The 18,939-nt window shown below is 46.2% G+C and overlaps 1 protein-coding gene across 4 annotated transcripts in view; it reads right to left on the bottom strand.

Annotated features, from left to right (window-relative positions):
* LOC121577988 (protein CBFA2T2-like) overlaps window positions 1-18,939 on the bottom strand; it is a 71,017-nt gene that overhangs the window by 34,999 nt on the left and 17,079 nt on the right. Inside the window, exon 1 of one of the 4 annotated variants that reach the window (XM_045223659.1) lies at window positions 17,713-17,938. The exons of 2 other annotated variants lie outside the window; for them this stretch is intronic. The gene's annotated coding sequence lies outside the window, so the exon portion shown is untranslated. Of the gene's footprint in view, window positions 1-4,383; window positions 4,406-17,712; window positions 17,939-18,939 lie in introns of those variants that run through there. One more of the 4 variants, XM_045223661.1, reaches the window with a different exon arrangement.

Genomic DNA, 18,939 nt, shown 5'->3' with positions numbered 1-18,939 from the left:
AGGAGGCTAAAAGGGAGAAGGAAAGTGTAGAAGCACGGCGAGAGGAGCTGGTTAGTGGTGCGTGTCGCCAGTCCGGTCCGGCCCGTTCCTGCTCCCCGCACTAAGCCAGTGGTGCGTGTTCCCAGTACGGCCCGACCCGTTCCTGCTCCTCGCACCAAGCCAGTACGGCCCGACCCCTTCCTGCTCCTCGCACCAAGCCAGTGGTGCGCGTCGCCAGCCCGGCCCGGCCTGTTCCTGCTCCTCGCACCAAGCCAGTGGTGCGCGTCGCCAGCCCGGTCCGGCCCATTCCTGCTCCCCGCACAAAGCCAGTGGTGCGTGTTCCCAGTACGGCCCGACCCGTTCCTGCTCCCCGCACTAAGCCAGTGGTGCGTGTTCCCAGTACGGCCTGACCCGTTCCTGCTCCTCGCACCAAGCCAGTGGTACGCGTCGCCAGCCTGGCCCGGCCTGTTCCTGCTCCTCGCACCAAGCCAGTGGTGCGCGTCGCCAGCCCGGCCCGGCCTGTTCCTGCTCCTCGCACCAAGCCTGTGGTGCGCGTCGCCAGCCCGGTCCGGCCCGTTCCTGCTCCCCGCACTAAGCCAGTGGTGCGTGTTCCCAGTACGGCCCGACCCGTTCCTGCTCCTCGCACCAAGCCAGTGGTGCGTGTTCCCAGTACGGCCCGACCCGTTCCTGCTCCCCGCACTAAGCCAGTGGTGCGTGTTCCCAGTACGGCCCGGCCTGTTCCTGCTCCTCGCACCAAGCCAGTGGTGCGTGTGTCCAGTCCGGCACGGCCCGTGCCTGTTCCACCGGTGCCTGGTCCGGCACCGGTCAGCTGCTCCACTCCGGAGCCAGAGCAGTGCGCTCCACCGGTGCCCAGTCCAGCTCCGGTCAGCTGCTCCACTCCGGAGCCAGAGCAGTCCGCTCCACCGGTGCCTGATCCAGCTCCGGTCAGCAGCTCCACTCCGGAGCCAGAGCAGTGTGCTCCACCAGGGTCCAGTCCAGATCCGGTCAGCGGCTCCACTCCGGAGCCAGAGCAGTCCGCTCCACCGGTGCCTAGTCCAGCTCCAGTCAGCGGTTCCAGTCCGGAGCCTGAGCAGTCCGCTCCACCGGTGCCTGGTCCAGCTCCGGTCAGCGGCTCCAGTCCAGACCCAGACGTCAGCCCCTCTCCAGGTTCGGGGTCTCCCACACCAGGGTCCAGACAGGGCTTGGAGTATAGTGGGAGGAAGGAGAGGGGAAGCAGCGCGCCGAGGTCCAGACCAGACCAGGGGCGCAACAGGGAGGCGGAGAGTGAGAGGTCGTCACGCCCTGAGCCGGATCCGCCTCCAAGGCGGAATGCCCACCCGGCCCCTACCCTGCTATGTTTATGTTGTGCGGTCGGAGTCCGCACCTTTGGGGTACTGTCACGCCCTGACTCAGGGGACGCTTATATGTTGAGTCAGGGTGTGTATATTCTATGTTGTGCAGTTCTATGTTTATATTCTAGTATGTGTATTTCTATGTTGGCCGGTGTGGTTCCCAATCAGAGGCAGCTGTCGCTCGTTGTCTCTGATTGGGGACCATACTTAGGCAGCCTATTGGCACGATTGAGTTGTGGGATCTTGTTCCGTGAAAGGTATGTTGTTTGTGTCTACCTTGGACTTCACGTTTCGTTTCGTTTATTGTTTTGTCAAGTGTTTATTAAGTTTAAATAAACATGTATGCATATCACGCTGCGCCTTGGTCTGACCCGTCTATGAACGAACGTGACACGTATAGCTTCATAACAACAATATCAATATTAACGAGGATGACGTCTCAATAACATGATCCATGGGACGTATAGCTTCATAACAACAATATCAATATTAACGAGGATGACGTCTCAATAACATGATCCATGGGACGTATAGCTTCATAACAACAATATCAATATTAATGAGGATGACGTCTCAATAACATGATCCATGGGACGTATAGCTTTATAACAACAATATCAATATTAACGAGGATGACGTCTCAATCACGCACACACACTGACTAACACACGCAGACATGCATGCAAGCCCACACACACACATTAGTGATGGGGGAAAAAACTATACAGTTACATATCGGGAGAAATTTGTTTTTACGGTATATCGTATTGTTTTGACAATATTGTAATATTATTTTTGCGCTAGTTGGCTGTACCGGCACCAAAACTCCAGTATGTTTCCTTCATAGCTTGTTCTCCATCTTCTTTTTAAATAGGGAGCCAATTTGTTTTCAGCACTTTTATTTCCATGACTGATGAAATCTCATTTTCTCCTGCTCTCTCTCGTCTCTCTGCAGCAGACATATTGTGAGCAATATGTTTGAAACATCGAATCGCAATCAATTCACAGTATCGTATCGCAATACATATAGAATCGTGAGAATCGTAATACACATTGTGTAAGTATTGAGATAATATCGTATCGCGAGGTCCCTGGCAATTCCCAGCCTTAACACACACACTGACTAACACGCGCACACACACACACACATTATTCGGGTATAAAGAATATGGTCTGGTGTCAGCTCAGCGACACACCTATGTTTACAGGATGTGTGTCTAGCTGGTCTGAGTGCCACCTGTCACCATATCCCTGATACGGATGAACAAAAAGCATACAGAAAGAGTAAGTAACGAGAAAGAAAAGGAAAAAGTAGCCTGAAAAGTCATGCTGTAGTGTAGACATTACCCGAAGCTGTTTCACACATATGGTTTAGATTAAAAATAAATAAATACATTCTGTGTAAAGGAGAGTAGAATAGAATCCAATAGAATAGGGCTAGATAATAGTAGAATAGAATCCAATAGAATAGGGCTAGATAAGAGTAGAATAGAATCCATTAGAATAGGGCTAGATAAGAGTAGAATAGAATCCAATAGAATAGGGCTAGATAAGAGTAGAATAGAATCCAATAGAATAGGGCTAGATAAGAGTAGAATATAATCCATTAGAATAGGGCTAGATAAGAGTAGAATAGAATCCAATAGAATAGGGCTAGATAAGAGTAGATTCATATTTACCTTGTTATAAAGGTAAGTGGGGACCATGTCAGAAAAGTGAAAATATAAAGCACTTCGAAAGCATTTGAAATTTGTTGTTATAAAGAAATATCTCTGATTTTGTTATTAAACACTTCCTCTTAAATCTTTCATCTTAATTTCTTCTTGATAGATAGATATCTCTTGTGCTCCTCTCCTGTACACCAGGTGTCTCCAATCTCCCACTCTAATAAGCATGCAATCTAACAGCTGTGGATAGGGAGAGAGGGAGAGAGAGACATGATAGAGAGAGAGAAAGATAGAGAGAGAGAGAGAAAGGGAGACATGAGAGAGAGAGAGAGAGAGAGAGAGAGAGAGAGAGAGAGAGAGAGAGAGAGAGAGAGAGAGGGATGTTTTGAGAAACAGATGAAGCGGTGAACTGGAATGACCGCCACATCCTCCCTACTACGGTGTATTCCCACAAGGCCAGTAAAAGAGTCACTACATTTAATAACTAGATCAAACGTGACACGTGTGTGTGTCTTGAGGGTAATTGTGTTATGTTTGAGTAGGTAATCAGATGAAAAATGCAGATATAAGAAAAAAGGTTGAGGAATGTTTGTGTGATAAGAGTGAGAACCTGTGTGGTACTGACAATTTGACAAGACTTTCAACTATAGGTCGTCAGAGGAGGATCAAAAACATATTATCATGTAGTTTCATGATCTAAATTCAGTGTAGAAGACCCATGCTGTCAGTTCACTGCCCCTATACACATGCACACACACACTTAGACACTGTCATGGGGGATGGAGTGAGAGGAGAGGCACCACTTATCACTGTCTGACAGCTTCCTCTGAACACACACACACACACACACACACACACGCACACACACACGCCCCTCCTACAGGCCCTCCTGTAGCTCAGTTGGTAGAGCATGGCGCTTGCAACGCCAGGGTTGTGGGTTCGATTCCCACGGGGGGGCCAGTATGAAAAATTTATGCACTCACTAACTGTAAGTCGCTCTGGATAAGAGCGTCTGCTAAATGACTAAAATGTAAATGTAAGTCACAACTCAGGGACATTTCCTGGCGTGTGGCCATTCCGACCCACACATAGTCAACCTTGATGTTGTAACTCAAGGACACCTGACAGACAATGTGACCGTACAACAACAAGAACAACAGCACCAATGTCTGAAACAACAAATGGAGAAGCGCTTCTGTAAAGAGTCAAAATGACTAGCCTTTTGCTTCACAAAAGACACGTAGAGAGCTTCTAAAATACTAATTCTGCTTGTGATTTTAGAAAGATACATTTCCATCAAAAGGCCTCGGTAGTTCAGAGCTCTGAATGCTTAAATCCATATTAAACTAATTACAACACAGAAAAGAAGCATTGCACCCGCCTACCTTCCGCCCCGCACTCCCACCAACAAAACACTCAGGAGAGAGAGAGTGAGAGAGAGTGAGAAAGAGGGAGAAAGAAGGAGAGTCAAAGAGGACAAGAACAGAGGAAGAAGCCTGCCCACAAAGCCAAGGACACAAAAGGGTTAAGCTATCGGCCCCTTAGCACCACCACCAGTACCGTTGTTGCCTCGATCCCCCCGCCCCCGGCCCCCTCCCTCAGTCCCCCCTCCTCCATATGGATCTAATCGGGCAAGAGGCTGGCCAGCTGGGACCCCCAACAGTCACCTGTGAAGGAGACAGAAGGGCCCTGGCTCCCCCAGCCAAGGGCAGAAACACAATACTGTGTTCCAAGGGAAGCAGAGGAGGGGGGAGGGAGGGATAGAGAGGGGGATAGAGGGAGGGAGAGGGGGGTAGAGGGAGGGAGGAGGGGATAGAGGGAGGGAGGAGGGGAGGGAGGGAGAGGGGGGTAGAGGGAGGTTAAAGACATAAGGCACTGAATGCAGCATGGTGAGAGTGGACTGGAAACAAAGCCTGCACCTGGTCTCTGCCTGTCCACACACATTGACAATACAGATCACATCTGTTACACTCTCTCTCCCTCTCTCTCTCTCTGTCTGTGTGTCTGTCTCCTACAAATACACACACACAAGCACATACACACATTGGCACTAGGACACACACGAGCACACAAACACATACTGTCAGGCAGAGCCATCCTCGTGTCCTCCACAGCTAAGCAACAGGTTTCAACAACTCCCCCATGACAACTCCCCATGACAACTCCTCCATGACAACTCCCCCATGACAACCCCCCATGACAACTCTCCCCATGACAACTCTCCCCATGACAACTCTCCCCATGACAACTGGCTAAACAAAGGCTTAGCGCTCCTATATCGGGGCTGTGTGTGTGTGTGTGTGTGTGTGTGTGTGTGTGGTTTCAGCTTTTTTTTTTTTTTTTTTTTTGTCATTTAGCAGACGCTCTTATCCAGAGCGACTTACAGCTTTCCAATGAGGCACACGATGCTAGCTCCATTCAGCTCATTTGAATAACTCCAATTGACAACTCCAATCGGCCAATGGGTTTTTTTATTATAACCTCCCCATTGTCCAATCATCAGGGGCTGTTAAAATATAATTGACAATCTACAGACAGGTAAATATTATCTATAATACTCTGTGGGGCCTTGGTCCAAGAAATCCTGACTGACTTAAGACCAGAGCCCTGTAGTCTCTAGTCAAAACTAGTGCACTATGTAGGGTATAGGGGGCAATTTGGGCAAGTCTGTTGGACAAGAAACAACAGGGAAAATAAATCAGTCTGCATGTTAGAGGCGCCATGAAGGGAGAGGGAAGGAGAGAAAGGGAGAGGGAAGGAGAGAAATAGAGGGAAGGAGAGAAAGAGAGAGGGAAGGAGAGAAAGAGAGAGCGGGAGAGAAAAACAGGATGAGAAAAGTACTGTTTTCACTTGGTTTCATCAGAAAGGCAAGACTGTCAAGCGGCCATGCTGCGTCCCAAATGACACCCTATTCCCTATATAGTTCACTACTTTCGACCAGAGCCCTATGGGCCTTAGTCAACAGTAGTGCACTAAATATGGAACAGGGTGTCATTTTGGACGAAGCCTCAAATGGCCAGGCTGCGTGTTTGTGTTGGCTGGCCTTACTCTCCAGCCCGCAGCAGACTACATAGCTGGCCCCGGCCCAACGTCAACAGAGTACCTTTGTGTGTGTATGTATGTGTGTGTGAGTAAGTAACAGATGTGTCTTCAACGTGAGCCCATCACGTTTCTCAGAGACGGAGAGATGGGAGAAGAGAGGAGGAGAAAGCGAGAAGGCTTCTTCTGACAGACCAGCACTCTTCACCCTCAAAAATACAGTCTATAACCTCGTCACTCAGTGACAAAAATACAAACGGCTGTCCTGGCTGGAGCCTGTAAAAAAATGACTGCAGAGATGGAATAGCACTTACTGGCACTGAATGACAGAGAGAGAGAGCGCGAGAGAGAGAGAGAGAGAGAGAGACAGAGAGAGAGAGAGCGAGAGAGAGAGAGAGAGAGAGAGAGAGAGAGAGAGAGAGAACGAGAGTCAAAGAGGACAATAACAGAGAGAGAAGCAGAAAACAGAGGAATGTACGGCGGACAGACGGCAGCTATAAAAGAGTGGCCCCATGAAAAAAGTAGAATTCAAAGAGCAGGGAAGGAACGGGCGATTGGGAGAGACGACTCGTAAATGCTGTAGTGCCCGAGGGAAAGGAAGTCAGCGCTCTGGGTTTGAATGGCCCTCCACACACCCTATTCCCTATATAATGGCCAGAGGGCTCTGTTCAAAAGTAGTGCACTATATAGGGAATAGGGCTCCATTTGGGACGCAGTCCTCGGCCCCTATTCAATCCCAATTGATCATAATTTCTGTGACATTCTTCTCTTCACAGAGACAATGGAGGTTTGCGTTCATATTGTGCAGCTGGTTGTCATTCTGTTCCACCGAGTACTGTTGCATATGATGAATGCAGGAATCCATATAACGTACATTGTATTCTTGCATTGCAGAAGGACTGATGTTCTCAGCTTAGGCCTAGACCCAGAAACCTGGTTAACGGATTTGATTGAACAAGGTAATTTTTAAGTAAATCTCTATGGACTGCTTTATCATTCAACAAGTCCTCTGATATGCTAGTATCTTGGTCATGTTCGAAACGGTGTCAGACACACACATATGTCTGCAACCGATGGCTCCATTGTAATTTGGTGACCCATTCCAGAGTGACACACCCACCTGCGTCACTGAGCAGTCAGATGGAGTGTGTGTGTTTGTGTTTGTGTGTGTGTTTGTGTTTCTGTGTGTGTGTGTGTGTGTGTGGAGAGAGGAGTGTAGGCTACCAGGTGTCCCAGGGTCTAATTGGAAATTCAGGGAACACACACACACCTGAACAAAACAAAAGCTTGCCCAATAAAACAAAAATCACACAGTGGATAAAGAATAGTGACATAATTCCAATAATCCCCACCCTTCATCCATCCCCATAAAAAAAAGAAAAAAAAAGAAAACTTTGTTCCCACACCAGCAGCACCCAGTAGAACAGGGTTACAGCCCTTCTCACCTCTCCGTGACTAACTGATTTTCTTGCTCATCAATCAGCCGAGTCCCCGCCACCCTGATGTCTCTTTCAACTCCAGCCTGAGCCCATGAAAAACTATCTTGACACTGTCGTAAACCAGAGAGTAATAGATGCTTGTGAGCTCTACTGTCATTCGAAGGGTCAGACAAACCGGCTCCTATTCATTACGAACCGCCTGACATTCCACTTAACCTGCCAACCTCGACAGCACTAGTTTGTTTTATCATGTCGGACATGAACGAAGTCAGAGACAAAGGCAGCTCCGAGGCAAAAGCATGTGTTGTTTGACATTAGTCTACTATAGCAGACACAGGCAGCGTTGGCCATAAAACTGGATGCGAGCTTTGGGACGTTAGGAACAAGAGAGACTAGTAAGGCAAGCTCGTTTGAGACCAGGTGTGAAGAGGGAGGCTTACTGTGAACGGCTCCACCAAGGCAAAGAGGTCATTCAAAGCCAGATGTTCAATACGCCACAGGCCATGTTTAATGCATTAAAAAGGCTTGGTTTCCACAACGCCGATTATGACGGTGGAATACTTGCACTTTGACAGAGGGAAAATGTCAAAAGATGAGTAATAAAAGTGATAAATAGAGTCACATATGGCAGACGTTGGGATTTTACCCCCTGAAGACAATTCAACATTTAAAACATCTTAAATGGTTGGGAACAAGCCAGGAGAATGGAGAGCATGTGTGTAAAACATTGCAGTGAAATTTTGGCCTTGTAACCTACTGTCTTGCATTGAAGTGTAGTCTACAGGCATTTTCACATTATTCTGCAATGAAGTGTAGTCTACAGGCATTTTCACATTATTCTGCATTGAAGTGTAGTCTACAGGCATTTTCACATTATTCTGCATTGAAGTGTAGTCTACAGGCATTTTCACATTATTCTGCATTGAAGTGTAGTCTACAGGCATTTTCACATTATTCTGCATTGAAGTGTAGTCTACAGGCATTTTCACATTATTCTGCATTGAAGTGTAGTCTACAGGCATTTTCACATTATTCTGCATTGAAGTGTAGTCTACAGGCATTTTCACATTATTCTGCATTGAAGTGTAGTCTACAGGCATTTTCACATTATTCTGCATTGAAGTGTAGTCTACAGGCATTTTCACATTATTCTGCAATGAAGTGTAGTCTACAGGCATTTTCACATTATTCTGCATTGAAGTGTAGTCTACAGGCATTTTCTTACTCTTCTCTCTGCAACTTCAACATAAACCCCTTCACCTATAAGGACTGAGGGTGGAGTGAATAAAAACACACATGGAGACATTGAACTATTTCCACACACAGTTCTCCATTAGGCATCAGCCAGCCATGTGTGCCCCAGAGTAGGCCCATGTATGCACTCATCCACTGGGGCTGAGCAGTGGGTTAGTCAGACCTAATGCTCTGTGAGAGACATAACAGTGGGTTAGTCAGACCTAATGCTCTGTGAGAGACTTAACAGTGGGTTAGTCAGACCTAATGCTCTGTGAGAGACATAACAGTGGGTTAGTCAGTCCTAATGCTCTGTGAGAGACAGATAACATTTGGTTAGTCAGTCCTAATGCTCTGTGAGAGACAGATAACAGTGGGTTAGTCAGTCCTAATGCTCTGTGAGAGACAGATAACAGTGGGTTAGTCAGTCCTAATGCTCTGTGAGAGACAGATAACAGTGGGTTAGTCAGTCCTAATGCTCTGTGAGAGACAGATAACAGTGGGTTAGTCAGTCCTAATGCTCTGTGAGAGACAGATAACAGTGGGTTAGTCAGTCCTAATGCTCTGTGAGAGACAGATAACAGTGGGTTAGTCAGTCCTAATGCTCTGTGAGAGACAGATAACAGCGGGTTAGTCGGTCCTAATGCTCTGTGAGAGACAGATAACAGTGGGTTAGTCAGTCCTAATGCTCTGTGAGAGACATAACAGTGGGTTAGTCGGTCCTAATGCTCTGTGAGAGACAGATAACAGTGGGTTAGTCAGTCCTAATAGTGAGAGACAGATAAGGACAACAAAGGGCGAGGCCAGCTGTGCTTAGAACAATGTAGAAAGTGAGTGAGATGAGCTTGGGATCAAATCAAATCAAATTGTATTGGTCACATACACACGTTTAGCAGATGTTATTGCGGGTGTAGCGAAATGCTTATGTTTCTAGCTCCAACAGTGCAGTAATATCTAACAATTCACAACAATACACAAATCTAAAAGTAAAAGAATGGAATTAAGAAATATATAAATATTAGGACGAGCAATGTCGGAGTGGCATAGACTAAAATACAGTAGAATAGAATACAGTATATACATATGAGATGAGTAAAGCAAAAAATATTTAAACATGATTAAAGTGACTAGTGTTCCATTAAATCAAATCAAATTGTATTTGTCACATAGACGTGTTTAGCAGATGTTATTACGGGTGTAGCGAAATGCTTGTGCTTCTAGCTCCGACAGTGCAGTAATATCTAACAAGTAATATCTAACAATTTCACAGCATATACCCAATACACACAAATCTAAGTAAGGAATGGAATTTAAGAATATATACATATATGGACAAGCAATGACAGAGATACAGTAGACTAAGATACAGTAGAATACTATAGAATACAGTATATACATATGAGATGAGTAATGCAAGATATGGAAACATTATTAAAGTGACTAGTGTTCCATTTCTTAAAGTGGCCAGTGATTTCAATAGGCAGCAGCAGCCTCTATTGTGCTAGTGATGGCTATTTAACAGACTGATGGCCTTGAGATAGAAGCTTTCCACCTTCTCCACTGCGGTCCCGTCGATGTGGATAGGGGGGTGCACCCTCTGCTGTTTCCTGAAGTCCACAATCAGCTCCTTTGTTTTGTTGACATTGAATGAGAGATTATTTTCCTGCCACCACACTCCCAGGGCCTCGTCATTGTTGGTAATCAGGCCTACTACTGTTGTGTCGTCTGCAAACTTGATGATTGAGTTGGAGGCGTGCGTGGCCATGCACTCATGGGTGAACAGGGAGTACAGGAGGGGGCTGAGCACGCACCCTTGTGGGGCCCCAGTGTTGAGGATCAGCAAAGTGGAGGTGTTGATTCCTACCTTCACCACCTGGGGACGGCCCGTCAGGAAGTCCAGGACCCAGTTGCACAGGGCGGGGTTCAGACCCAGGGCCCCGAGCTTAATGATGAGCTTGGAGGGTACTATGGTGTTGAATGCTGAGCAATAGTCAATGAAAGGCAATCTTACATAGGTATTCCTCTTGTCCAGATGGGATAGGGCAGTGTGCAGTGCGATGGCGATTGCATCGTCTGTGGATCTATTGGGGCGGTAAGAAATTGAAGTGGGTCTAGGGTGTCAGGTAAGGTAGAGGTGATATGATCCTTAACTAGCCTCTCAAAGGACTTCATGATGACAGAAGTGAGTGCTATGGGGCGATAGTCATTTAGTTCAGTTACCTTTGCTTTCTTGGGTACAGGAACGATGGTGGACATCTTAAAGCAAGTGGGGACAGCAGAGAGATTGAATATGTCCGTAAACACTCCAGCCAGCTGGTCTGTGCATGCTCTGAGGACGCGGCTAGGGATGCCGTCTGGGCCGGCAGCCTTGCGAGGGTTAACACGCTTAAATGTCTTACTCACGTCGGCCACAGAGAAGGAGAGCCCACAGTCCTTGGTTGCGGGCCGCATCGGTAGCACTGTGTTATCCTCAAAGCAGATGAAGAAGGTGTTTATCTTGTCCGGAAGCAGGACGTCGGTGTCCGCGATGTGGCTGTTTTCCCTTTGTAGTCCATGATTGTCTGTAGACCCTGCCACATACGTCTCGTGTCTGAGAGGTTGAATTGCGACTCCACTTTGTCTCTATACTGACGTTTTGCCTGTTTGATTGCCGTACGGAGGGAATAACTACACTGTTTGTATTCTGCCATATTCCCAGTCACCTTGCCATGGTTAAATGCGGTGATTCGCGCTTTCAGTTTTGGCGAATGCTACCATCTATCCACGGTTTCTGGTTTGGGTAGGTTTTAATAGTCACAGTGGGTACAACATCTCCTACACACTTCCTGATTAACTCAGTCACCGTATCCGTGTATTCGTTGATGTTATTCTCAGAGGCTACCCAAAACAATCTTGAAGCATGGATTCCTATTGGTCAGACCAGCGTTGAATAGTCCTTAGCACGGGTATTCCTGTTTGAGTTTCTGCCTATAGGAAGGGAGGAGCAAAATGGAGTCGTGATCAGATTTGCCGAAGGGAGGGCGGGGGAGTGGTCTAATATTTTCACAGAGCAAGTGCTACAGTCAATGTGTTGGTAGAACTTCGGTAGCGTTTTCCTCAAATGTACTTTGTTAAAATCCCCAGCTACAATAAATGCGGCCTCAGGATATGTGGTTTCCAGTTTGCATAAAGTCCAGTGTAGTTATTTGAGGGCCGTAGTGGTATCGGCTTGAGGGGGAATATAAACAGCTGTTACTATAACCAAAGATAATTCTCTTAGGAGGTAATACGGTCAGCATTTGATTGTGAGGTACTCTAGGTCGGGTGAACAAAAGGACTTGAGTTTCTGTATGTTATCACAATCACAACATGAGTAGTTAATCATGAAACACACAACCCCCTCTTTCTTCTTCCCGGAGAGTTCTTTCTTCCTGTCTGCGCGATGTACTGAGAACCCAGCTGGCTGTATGGACGAAGACAGTATACCTGGAGAGAGACATGTTTCCGTGAAATAGAGTATGTTACAATCCCTGATGTCCCTCTGGAAGGAGATTCTCGCCTTGAGCTTGTCTACTTCTATCCAGAGACTGAACATTAGCGAGTAATATACTCGGAAGCGGTGGATGGTGTGCGCGCCTCCTAAGTCGGACTAGAAGTCCACGCCGAATACCTCTCCTCGGCCGGTGGTGTTTTAGATCAGCCTCTGGAATCAGTTCAATTGCCCTTGGGGGTACGAACAAAGGATCCAATTCGGGAAAGTCGTATTCCTGGTCGTATTGCTGGTGAGTTACCGCCACTCTGATATCCCAAAGTTATTTCCGGCTGTATGTAATAACACAAAAATAAGTTGCAAAGTTGCTTAGGAGCTAGAAGCAGAGCTGCCCTATCCGTCGGCGCCATCTTGTGTGTGTATGCATGATTCGGTGCATTTGTGTGCATAAGAATGTGTGTGTGTGTCTCCAATGTGTGTGTTTCTAAGTGTGTGTGTCTTGGTGTGTGGGGAGTGTATTATTCTTCTTCTATGTTCCATACTACTGACGCTGCGTCTCCCTTCCCTGTACAGTCAGTCACAGGGCCATAACTCACGGCTTAGGACAGGAAAATAGACAAACGGACAGCCGAGGCCCCGGAGAGTTTGTTTGCTCTCCATTATTAATGACATACATGGCCGCCCCTTCCCCCTCCCTCTCATCCCTCACTCTCAGAGAGGAATGTGAAACAGAAACCTGGGAGGGGAGGCACGTGCTGACCTGAGAGAGAGAGGTAGTTGGGGCATGAGGTAAAGAGGTTGGGGGAGAGAGGGAGAGGGGAGAGAGAGAGAGCGAGAGAGCCAGAGAGAGATAGAGAGAAAGGGGGGTGGGGGGAGAGAGAGAGAGCGAGAGAGAGAGAGAGTGACCTGGGCCCTGACAGTAAATCTCAGTAAGACAAAAATAATGGTGTTCCAAAAAAGGTCCAGTTGCCAGGACCACAAATACAAATTCCATCTAGACACCGTTGCCCTAGAGCACACAAAAAACTATACATACCTCGGCCTAAACATCAGCGCCACAGGTAACTTCCACAAAGCTGTGAACGATCTGAGAGACAAGGCAAGAAGGGCCTTCTATGCCATCAAAAGGAACATAAAATTTGACATACCAATTAGGATCTGGCTAAAAATACTTGAATCAGTTATAGAACCCATTGCCCTTTATGGTTCTGAGGTCTGGGGTCCGCTCACCAACCAAGAATTCACAAAATGGGACAAACACCAAATTGAGACTCTGCATGCAGAATTCTGCAAAAACATCCTCCGTGTACAACGTAAAACACCAAATAATGCATGCAGAGCAGAATTAGGCCAATACCCGCTAATTATCAAAATCCAGAAAAGAGCCGTTAAATTCTATAACCACTTAAAAGGAAGTGATTCCCAAACCTTCCATAACAAAGCCATCACCTACAGAGAGATAAACTTGGAGAAGAGTCCCCTAAGTAAGCTTGTCCTGGGCCTCTGTTCACAAACACAAACAGACCCCACACAGCCCCAGGACAACAACAACAACACAATTAGACCCAACCAAATCATGAGAAAACAAAAAGAGAATTACTTGACACATTGGAAAGAACAAACAAAAAAACAGAGCAAACTAGAATGCTATTTGGCCCTAAACAGAGAGTACACAGTGGCAGAATACCTGACCACTGTGACTGACCCAAACTTAAGGAAAGCTTTGACTATGTACAGACTCAGTGAGCATAGCCTTGCTATTGAGAAAGGCCGCCGTAGGCAGACCTGGCTCTCAAGAGAAGACAGGCTATGTGCACACTGCCCACAAAATGAGGTGGAAACTGAGCTGCACTTCCTAACCTCCTGCCAAATGTATGACCATATTAGAGACACATATTTCCCTCAGATTACAGCGATCCACAAAGAATTCGAAAACAAACCCAATTTTGATAAACTCCCTTATCTACTGGGTGAAAAACCACAGTGTGCCATCACAGCTGCAAGATTTGTGACCTGTTGCCACAAGAAAAGGGCAACCAGTGAAGAACAAACACCATTGTAAATACAACCCATATTTATGTTTATTTATTTTCCCATTTGTACTTTAACTATTTGCACATTGTTACAACACTGTATATATACATAATATGACATTTGAAATGTCTTTATTCTTTTGAAACTTCTGAGTGTAATGTTTACTGTTAATATTTATTGTTTATTTCACTTTTGTTTACTATCTACTTCACTTGCTTTGGCAATGTTAACATACGTTTCCCATGCCAATAAAGCCCTTAAATTGAATTGAATTGAATTGAGAGAGACAGAGAGAGAGAGAGAGAGAGAGAGAGAGAGAGAGAGAGAGAGAGAGAGAGAGAGAGAGAGAGAGAGAGAGAGAGAGAGAGAGAGAGAGAGAGAGGAGGGAAAGAGAGAGAGAGAGAGAGACAGAGAGAGAGAGAGAGAGAGAGAGAGAGAGAGAGAGAGAGAGAGAGAGAGAGAGAGAGAGAGAGAGAGAGAGAGAGAGAGAGGAGGGAAAGAGAGAGACAGAGAGAGGAGAGAGAGAGAGGAGAGAGAAGAGAGAGAGAGAGAAGAGGGAAAGCGAGAGAGAGAGGGAAAGAGAGAGAGAGGGAAAGAGAGAGAGAGAGGGAAAGAGAGAGACAGAGACAGCGAGAGAGCGAGAGAGAGATAGAGAGAAAGGGGGGTGGGGGTACCTCTGTGTCTCTGTGGGTAGGCCCTGTGCATGGTCCTGATAGAAATCATGTTTCTGATAGAGATTATGGTTCTGATAGAGATCATGGTTCTGATAGAGATTAGGGTTCTGATAGAGATCATGGTTCAAAAGCAAACTCCCTCCAAGGCTGGAAACACACACGCACACTACGTTCTCTCACACACCTGCACATACACTACACTCAAACGACCACCGACGATAGGGTTCGCCAACCACCACTGACACTAAAGGCGTCCGCATGCTTCAGTTCGGCTGGCGCCTAGCCGAACTGAACAAGTGTGCACGCATACTCCGTTAAAAGACCTTCGCTTGAAAAACAAGAATAAAGCGGCATCTTGAGACAACATAGCCTGTATACACTTCCTCAAAATAGTCAGAATTGATCTAAGATAATTCAAGAAATCTGTCATTAATTTTGAAGTTTTTGCAGAAGAGATCTTAGTCTGGCAATTTTTCTATGAAAACATGTGCATGAAAACAATTTGTCTCTCGTTGAATGACAACAAATACTTTATTGAAGAATCCCTACTGTTGACCAATCACTAATGAAGGGGCTTGCCTCCAGAAATGTTTTTGTGTGCCCGAACATTCTGAAAAAACCCTCACTGAAGTCCAAAACTAACAAAAACGTTACAAAATGTCGTCCTAATATATGCACAAACTCTACCGAACTGTTTCACTGGGAAGCATGCGGACGCCTTAAGGGCCATTTCTCAGGGGCCCAACAAGCCGTTTAGCACCATCACTCCCCCAAGACCCCCTCTCCAAGACAGGAGGCACATACAGTATCTTCAAACCAGTACAGTGAACAAAGGCCTGCAGTTCTGGGTCACTAGGCTGGGGCACACGACATTACCCTGAGCCGACCCTACCAAACCCCTGCCTCACAAGAAAGCCGGTTTGGGGAGGACGACGACAATGGGGCATTCACACACACACACACACACACACACACACACACACACACACACACACACACACACACACACACACACACACACACACACACACACACACACACACACACACACACACACACACACACACACACACACACACACACACACACACACACACAAACTTACACTCTCATATTCACATTACTCATACACACACACACACACACACACACACATACATGTGGTCCTCTGTAGCTCAGCTGGTAGAGCACGGTGCTTGTAACGCCAAGGTAGTGGGTTCGATCCCCGGGACCACCCATACACAAAATTTTATGCACGCACGACTGTAAGTCGCTTTGGATAAAAGCGTCTGCTAAATGGCATATTATTATACACAAGCACTCATACACACACACACACACACACACACAGCACTCTCTCTCTCACACAACAGCACTAACACACCACACAGACGACATGCGAGAAACAGTTGATTAGAGAGCAAATCGTTGTGATTGGGACCACTTCTGATCACAAGATAACTGGTATAAACTAAGGCTGGGATTTCTTCCCCCATCACTAGTATAAACTAGGGATAAATTATTCTAAAATTATAAAAAGCTAAGAGAATGTAATGTATGTAGATGTTTGAACGTTTAAAAAAAAAGATAACTACTGCATTGCATCATAATATAATAGATTTTTAAAAACAATTTAGTAGACGCTCTTATCCAGAGTGACTTACAGGAGCAATTAGTGCCTTGCTCAAGGGCAAATCGACAGATGTTTCACTTAGTTGGTTCAGGGATTCGAACCAGCAACCTTCCGGTTACTCGCCCAACGCTCTTAACCGCTAGGCTACCTGCTGCCCCTATATCAACCACTTTGACAAATGATTCTACTTTGAAACTGTTGAAAATTCACGAGTAGACAGAACCTCTCGCTCTCACACACACACACACACACACACGGCTCCTGCTGTCAAGAGTGTGACAATTTCCAGCCGGCCTCCAGACGCGAGACTCCCTGTCTCCAGCCTGCCCAGTCCTTTCTCCCAACAGGCGTGGAGTCCTGCTCTACTTGGCTGACACTAGTCAGGTTCCCTCTCTGTCTATATGTCTGTCTCTCTCTCTGTCTGTCTGTCTCTCTATTCCTCTCTCTCCATTCCCTGCACCCCAGCAAACATAAATACAAAGAGATGAGTCCACTCACCTCAAAACATGCCACGCATCACCCTAAGAAGCAGCAGAGCTCAACTTGAAAAATATTTAGCTTGCCCTACACTATAATAAATATACTACGTATGTACGCTATGGAACAGTGTGAGGCTTGCACACAGTGGTAACAATAAGAGCATTATCTGGATATTACTCTTAACAGTGTGTTGCCAGGTAAACTTTTAGGCATAAGGAAAACATGAAAGATAGCAATATCCTTCTTTAACCTTCACTGACTCTGTATATTGACTTGAGCCTCACCTCAATATAAGCATCCATTTTGTTTACCTTAAAAGCTTTTGCCACACGTAAGAAGCAACTAAGAAGCAACGTCCGAGTGGTAAGTAGTCTTACATTTACAGTGTCAGTGTGTGTTCCAATTCAAAACCAGACGCAACACCACAACAAACAGTCATTTCCAACATTGAGCTGACAGAATTGATCTCAAAAGGCAACAGTTTTCCAGTGCTAAGCTAACTGTTAGCCATGTGCATCCCTCTCTTCCTTCAGCAGATAAAGAGATGAGGAGAAGATTACAAAGAGGGGATGATGCACCATCTGGACAGACGGGAATTAGGCTAGACAAAGCACACAAAAGACAAAGCACACAAAATACACACAAGACAAAGCACACAAAATACACACAAGAAAAAAAAAGACTGAGTACGCAACAGAGACAAAGTGTTTTACCTCCACCCTAGTAGTCGGCTCTTGTCTGTTGGTGACTTTGCTTTCTTATCCTTCTCTGTTCTCTGTTTTTCGTCTCTCTCTCTCTCCACTCCTTCATATGTCAGGCATGTGTTTGTGTTCCCACATATGTGAGCCCCAGTGTGGAGGAGGCCAGAAAAACACAGATGGCTCCCAGATGGAAGAGGATAGCCAGGCCTCTCTCTCTCTCTCTCTCTCTCTCTCTCTCTCTCTCTCTCTCTCTCTCTCTCTCGATGTCACTGACGAGGCCACGCCCCCCTCGGTGGAGCTCAGCCAATGCCGCACTAATCTATTTAATGTATTTACCGACAGGCCTCGTAATAAACATAACTAATTGTCCTGGCACCTACAGACTAAACAGAGGCCGTGCCAAGAAGGGGGGGGGGTATTACTTTCCTTTTAACCTCCCTTCAAGAGTGGGGCTCTCACAATGTTTTATACCCCCTCCGTGGTCCTTTTTCTTTTTGTTTTACCAACTTAATGCAGTCTGGTAGACCATTGAATCCAGTGTGTGGACATGTGAGGGGAGATGAATGCAACCTCTTGTCCTCGAGCTTCACTGAGTTAAACGTAAGCCACCGAATGACTTATCTGCAATACAAAAACAGATTCAAAAGAGAGAAAGATGGAAACAAATCGTAGAAAGTGGATGGTTTTTGCTTTCCACCAAAATGTTTGGGGCATGGAAGCCTCTAAAAATAAATGTTTAGTGCTGACTTTAGATTGTGTGGCGAGTCAATTATTAGGCTCTATAAATGACAACTGGCAAACCACGGTACACATAATCAAGGCTTTTCAAAATTCCAGACAAGGGTCCTCTAAAATAACACACACAACTGCTCAAAACAACAACAAACAAACAGTAGTCAAACACAAGCAGTTCATTAAGAAGTGATATAGCTCAGCCTTACACACACACACACACACGCACACACACTAATGGCTTCCCAAGGTTCAGCAGATACTTCTGGTTGCGCACATACACACACAGCACAGCTTTATCGGATATCCTTGGACTGATACAGAGAGTGCATCTGGCCTTGGGAGAGAGGGCCAGAGCGCCATGGTAGGGGGAACAGGAGGCGCAGCACTGACTGCGGGTGCTCTGCAGATGCTAACCCAGATGCTCGCTAGCCCTTCAGATCAGTGTGTCCACGCTAGCTAGCTAACTAGCACATCATACCAGATAACCCACACCAACCAACCACT

This window comes from Coregonus clupeaformis, chromosome 12 (assembly GCF_020615455.1).
Source record: "Coregonus clupeaformis isolate EN_2021a chromosome 12, ASM2061545v1, whole genome shotgun sequence".
Classification (NCBI taxonomy): Eukaryota; Metazoa; Chordata; class Actinopteri; order Salmoniformes; family Salmonidae; genus Coregonus; species Coregonus clupeaformis.
The sequence above is the reverse complement of the archived record's forward strand: the minus strand, read 5'-3'. Positions and strand labels throughout refer to the sequence as shown.